Source organism: Dama dama, chromosome 13 (genome assembly GCF_033118175.1).
Source record: "Dama dama isolate Ldn47 chromosome 13, ASM3311817v1, whole genome shotgun sequence".
NCBI classification, from domain to species: domain Eukaryota; kingdom Metazoa; phylum Chordata; class Mammalia; order Artiodactyla; family Cervidae; genus Dama; species Dama dama.
Genome location: NC_083693.1, coordinates 62,375,293 through 62,382,390, shown reverse-complemented (window position 1 = coordinate 62,382,390; position 7,098 = coordinate 62,375,293).

Sequence of the window (7,098 nt, the reverse complement as noted above, 5' to 3'; positions counted from 1 at the left end):
TGCTGGAAATTATGAATCCTTTATGTGCTTCCACAAGGTTGAACCTCACAACACCTATGAGATCAATATTGTTATTATCTCCCCGGTGGCTCAGTGCTAAAGAATCTGCCTGCCAATGCAGGAGACATGGGTCCAATCCCTGGGTCAGAAAGATCCCCTGGAGTAGAAAATGGCAACCCACTCCAGTGTTCTTGCCTAGAGAATCCCATGGACAGTGGAGTCTGGTGGCCACAGTGCATGAGGCTGCAGATAGTTTCACATGACTGGGCATATAAACATCCCTCATTTTGTAGAAGGAAAAACTAAGTGTCAGAGAAATTTAACTGATTTGCCTTAGGCCTCAAAGCTTGAAAGTGGCAGACCCAAACTCAAATGTAGGCCTTCTAATTCCAAATCTGGGGTCTTCCCCCCCCCCCCCCCACCAGCACTTTCTTGTTGTAGGTATCAACATAATTAATAATAGCATCTATCAGCTATCTGGCTTCCCAGGTGGCACAGTGGTAAAGAATTCACCTGCCAATGCAAAGAGACTTGGGTTTGATCCCTGGGTTGGGAAAATCCACAGGAGAAGGAAATGGCAACCTGCTCCAGTATTCTTGCCTGGAAAATTCCATGGACAGAGAAGCCTGGCAGGCTACAGACCATGGGGTCGCAAAGAGTTGGACATAACTGAGCACTCCTCCCTGTTTCAAATCATCTATCCATCACTTTTCCCTTACATGCCAGTCACATGACCTACATTACATTAACACATCACTGTCTTATACGGTAGATATTATAACTCCCATTTTATACAGGAAAAACCTAAGGCACAAAAGTGAATGGACACTCATTGATTGTTCTCGCCTTTCTTTTGGTGATAACATCCCAGTTTCTTTTGGAGGAACCCCTTTGTTCCTCATGGTAATTTTGGTGGGTTCGTCAGCCAAGGCTCCCTGACTTCCTCTTGCCAAGAGGTGGTCATGTGACTTACACTGGACCAGTGCTTCTCTCAGGACTTTGGCTACAGAGGGGAGAGAAGGCAGAGACTTGGAGCTGACCACCTAGGCAGCAGAGCTCCAGAGAGAGACCATCCAGCAGCTCCTGCTTCCTAGACCCCCTGAGATGCCCCGGATTCCTCCCTTCCCCTGGTTCTGAGCCTTGTCCTCTGTTTCCTATCAGTTTCTGGAGTCCCCTCAATTACTTGCATTCAAAGTACTTTATCTGGTTCAGAGAGATTAGACAGCTTGTTTAAGATCACACAGCAGGGATTTCCCTGGTGGCCCAGTGGCTAAGACTCCACACTCCCAGTGCAGGTGCCCAGGGTTCAATCCATGGTCAGGGAATTAGATCCCATAGGCCGCAACTAAGAGTTTGCGTGCCACAACAAAATAAAAGATCCTGAGTGCCACAACTAAGACCCATCGAAGTCAAATAAATTAATAAATAAGTAAAAATATTTAAAAAGAAAAAAATCACAGAGCAAAGTCTCTGTGACTCCAAATTCCCGCTACACCATTGTATCTAGTGCTCGTAGAAGTCTGCCTTTTGGTCCTAGGGGTGCCCTGATTAGTGCTAGAAACTAACCTGAAGTTCAAGGAAGTGGCAGAAACTCTAATTCACCCCAGCCTTGTAGATAACAAGAGAGGCTAGGTCTAGCAGTGTGGAAAAGGGGCAGGTGCCCGCTAGAGCTAGACTTTGTTTTCCAGGCCCTGCTCCTCCTCTGGTCTCTGGCATGACCTTCCAGACCCATCACCCAGCGTTTCTCCCTCACCATCTGCCCAGTGACTACCAGGGAAACCACCAGTGTGCGGAAAGTAACTGCCTCCCTACCTGCCCATCAGACCCAGCTTTTCAGTGTCCGGAAAAGCACCTGGTGCCAGCTTTGGGCCTGCTGCTTTTTCAGAAGTGCAGACACAAAGAATTTGATTGCCAAGTGCTCCCCGCTCGCCTCGGACCCATAGGATGGGACGTGGCCTCAGACTGTTCACGAGCACAGGCACAAGCACGGAGCTTCCTAAAGGCAGGCAGACTGAGAGCTGGGACCAGCAGAGTGGGTCGGGAAACCTTTAAGCTGGGACAATGCAGGAATCTGTGGGACTGTGAGAAAGAGCTCTGCCACTCTTCACCAAGTTGGAGGGAAAAGAGTCAAGATAACAGACAGGGAACGAAAGGCTTTTTCAAAGAAACACATTGCTTATGTTCATTGTATCTGGGGATTTTCTAGTTACCTTTTGGTACCCATTTATAGCCTAGTTCCAATGTGACAAGATTAATTACTCTATCTGAATTTAATCCTTTGTAATTTGTTGAGCCCTGTGCTGTGGACCAGCATGTGGTTCATTTTAATAGATGTTTCACATGCTCTTGAGTATGTGTTCTGCAGTTTTGTGATACATGTTTTAAATATATGTCCTTTAGGTCAAGTTTGCTAATCATTTGCTCAATTCTATATCCTTAATAATTTTTTGTTTGTTCTATAAATTATTAAGAGAAGTGTATCTAAAATCTCCCATTATGATTGAGGAGATATCTATTTCTCCTTTAATTCTTCCTTTGAGGGGGTATGTTTTGAGGAGAGGGGCTATTTAGAGACGGGCAGGGGTAGGGAACCACAGTAACTGTAAGGCACTTAGAGCTCTAGGCTTCAAAGAGTGAGAGAAAGGGAAGAATGTTGGAAACAAGAGACAGAAAGAGCTTTGTGGGGTAGGCTGCCTGCCGGAAACTGATGTTTGGTGACACTACAGGGAAGGAACCAGAAGAACTGATACGTCAACCATACCCTTCTCCATCCTCTGATTTGATGCTTGTGCCCCCTGTCAGGCAAAGAACACAGCTGGGGGCCAGAGAGCTAGGTGCCTTTGTGTATCATCCACACGAGTCCATCATCCAGCTTTGGGGCACAGGGCAAGATACACAGATATGAAGAGTATATCTGGGGCAGGGGGTTGGGGGAGAGACATGAAAAACATCCAGCATAGGAAGTAACTAATCCAACCTTCTGACTTTAAAGGTACTGAGCCTCAGGAGGAATCCTGGCCTGAAGACTGTGGGTGAGGAGCATAGCTGGGCCTGGGTGCCACTTCACACTCCTCCACTCTCCATGTGATCTTAAAGGTGTTACTCATACCTTGAAATATAATTGATCTTCAAGTTAGCTGGAAATGGCCCATTTTTCATTTGTGGATGGTGTGTTCTCCAGCCACTCCTCCATGGTAGAGTCTGTCTTCTCCAGGAACTACTGTGATACCCCGGCTTAGTTTATTACTGTGTTACATTTGGCAAGGGTGTTGAGGTTACCACATTTTAAGGGGCTATAGTTCAGAACCAAAAAAAGCTTATAGCAGGCATAGATATGTAAACACAGTGAACTTGCAGAGCACGCTTGAAGTTCTACAGTAAAGTCTAGCTGCTCACACACTTTGGTGTCCAGCTGGGGCACAGTAAGGATAAAGAAAGTGCCTCCATCTAGAACCCCAGCTCAGCCCCTGACCTTTAATGAGCTGACAGACCACTCTCCCATCCTACTTAAATCAAGAAATAGCCGTGTATTGACTCACAATTTGCTCAGGCCTGGAAAAATCCTGCAGGAAATGTTGAAAGTCAGATGGTCTTTCAAGCCCTTTTAAATTGAACTGCAAGAAAAGAGTGACTCATTAAGACTTATTTTGTAGGTATTAACTGAGTTATAAACTCAGTATGAAAGATAAGTGATTTGTTGACTCTCAGTTTCCATACATATTTTTAAACTTTACCTCTTTATGGAATAAGGTGACCTATCCAATTCTTTGGAAAACAGGTTTCTATCAAGAAGCTTCCATCGATCAGTTTCCTCATTTTTCATTTGTTCATTAAATCCATCAGTCCAAAAATGTTTCTTGAGCCTCTGTGTTTGCTACTGTGGGCAAACAAAAGATAACAAGAAAAATCTGTTTGCCTGGAAACATATGCTTTCATTTGCTAAAAGATATTTTCTCATTTATACAATTTTAGGTTATCTAGTTTTTCCTTCAGCAATTTTCAAGCTATTATTTCATTAGTCTTCTGGCTTCAATTGTTTTCATTGAGATATCATCTATTTATCTTATTTTACCCCTTTGGAAGTAATGTTTTTCTCTGGTTACTTAAACTTTTTTTTTAATCCTAACTAGAGTTCTTAGGACAACAGGAATTGGTGGTTTTAGTTTGGGAACATTCTTGGCATTATCTCTTCTAAACATTTCTTCTGCCCTATTCTCTTTCTCTCCTCTTCAATTTCACACTTTTCCCCTCCATGCTTAAATGGACTCTCTTCTATTGATCTGTTTTCTAGTTCACCAATCTTCTCTGAGATTAATCTGTTTTTAAACTCATTTATGATGTTTTTAATTTTAGTTATTGTACTTTTCAATACTACAATCTCTGTTAGATTATTTTCTACATATTTCAATAACTGACAATATTATTGTCAGATATCTGCAGATTATAATTTATTTTCTTGAATATAATAATCACATTTTTGTCTTGAATAAATTTAATATTTGGATCTTTTATAGGCCTGTTTCTATTGTCTATATTTCTCTTGGTTCTCGGTCATTTGGCCCTTTTTTTTTTCTGTTATGGTTGGTAATTTCTTACTGAATGCTAGATATTGTATATAAAAATCATAGAGATAAAGACAGGCTTTTCATAATGTTAACATCCTCCAAAGAAATTACCTTCTACTAGGCACTTAAGGTAGGGCAGAGGACCATAATCCAGGCTGACTTACATAAGGTTTCAGCACAGGCAACAAAAGCAAAAATAGACAAATGGGACTACATCAAACTTTGAAATTACTGTTCATTGAAGGACAATGACATAGTGAAAAGGCAACCTATGGTTTATGAGAAAAGACTTACAAATCATAAATCTGGTAAGGAGCTAGTATCCAGAACATATAGAGAACTCTTACAACTTAACAACAAGAATTAAGTAACCAAATTTAAAAATGGGCAAAGGATTTGAATAGACATTTCTTCCAAGTTGATATACAAATGGCCAATAAGCATATGAAAAGATGTTTCATATCACTAACTATGAGAAAAATGCAATCAAAACTGCAGTGAAGGGAGTTCCCTGGCGGTCCAGTGATTAAGACCCTGTGCTTCCAAAGCAGGGAGCCTAGGTTCAATCCCTGGTCAGGAAACTAGATCCCGCACACCAGAACTAAGAGCCCGCATTCCGCAAGAAAGATTCTGTTCATGGCAACGAAGATCCCATGTGCCTCAAACTAAAACCTGGTGCAGCCAGATAAATCTTTTAAAAGTGCAGTAAAGGGGTGAAAGCAGCCAGTGGCAGGGGCAGCTAGGGGCATCCATTCTACCAGGGCATCCGTCTGCTGGACAACAGGTCTGGGAAGAATGTGCTACAAGCTGAGGTTCTGGGAAGTAACTTAAATGTCCATTGACAGATGAATGGATAAAGAACATGTGGTACGTATATACAATGGAATACTCAGCCATAAAAAAGAATGAAATAATGTTGTTTTCAGCAATATGGATGGACCTAGAAATTATCGTATTAAATGAAGACAGAAAGACAGATATCATATGATATCACTTATATGTGGAATCTTAAAAACATTATACAAATGAATTTATTTATAAAACAGGAATGGACTCACAGATATAAAAAACAAACTTCTGACTCATATAATATGTGCAACCTTTAAGATGTTTTAGTACTTTTATCTTTAAAACAAAATAAAGTATTTTACATACATGCCACACAAATGTATACACCCATCTATGTATACACATACATACGTGTTGCTGAGTTTTAGTATTTCATTGACTTGGAGGCGTAATGTTATCTGTGTGGAGATTAAAAGCTGATAATGCCTTATGTATATTATATATTTTAATAAGTTTTTAATTTAATGCATACTGTGGGTTAAGACTGATAAACTGGGAAATGCTAAAGCAAGTATTAAGACCCTACCATCTAAAACAGATTATCAATATAGTAGAAGTTTCCTCATCCATTTATTCATTCATTCAATAATGTGAGTTGAATTAGATGAGATTATATATTAAACTTGTATTGTGTGCTGAACTATAATAGGTAATTAGGAATATAAAAGCAGAATGATTTGCATTTGTTGACAGTAGGGAACTGTTGGATGTACCTGATTAGAAAAAGTGACATGATGCAATATACTAGGAAAGTTAATCTGGCAATTCATTTGAGTCAAATAAAAAGAGAAAATACAGCCTAGTGATAATAGCATGGTTCAAATTCCAACTGAGTTGAATAGAGAGCCCAAAAATAAAGCCAAACACCTATGGTCAATTAATCTTTGACAAGGGAGGTAAGAATATACAATGGAGAAAAGACAGTCTTTTCAGGAAGTGGTACTGGGAAAACTGAACAGCCACATGCAAATCAATGAAGTTAGGACACTCCCTCACACCATATACAAAAACAAACTCAAAATGGCTTAAAGACTGAAACATAAGACATGACTCCATAAAACTCCTAGCAGAGAACATGGGCAAAATATTCTCTGACATAAATTGTACCAGCATTTTCATAGGTCAGTCTCCCCAGGCAATAGATATAAAAATGAAAATAAACAAATGGGACCTAATCAAACCCAAGCATTTGCACTGCAAAGGAAGCCATAAACAAAATGAAAAGATAACCTACAGACTGGAAGAAAGTATTTGCAAATGATGTGACCAACAAAGGCCTAATTTTCACAATATACAAACAGCTCACAGAACAAAAAAACAACCCAATTGAAAAATAGGTAAAAGACCTAAAGAGACATTTCTCCAAAGAAAAAATACAGATGGCCAATAGCCACATGAAAAGATGCTCATTATCACTAATTATTAGAGAAATGCAAATCAAAACTACAATGAGGTATTACCTCACACCAGTCAGAATGACCATCATCAAAAATCTACAAATAACAAATGCTAGAGAAGGTATACAGAAAAGGGAACCCTTCTACACTGTTTGTGGGAATGTAAATTGGTGTAGCCACTATGAAGAAGAGTATGGATGTGCCTTAAAAAACTAAAAATAGAGCTATCATATGATCCAGCAATCCCACTTCTGGGCATATATTGGGAGAAAATCATAATTTGAAGA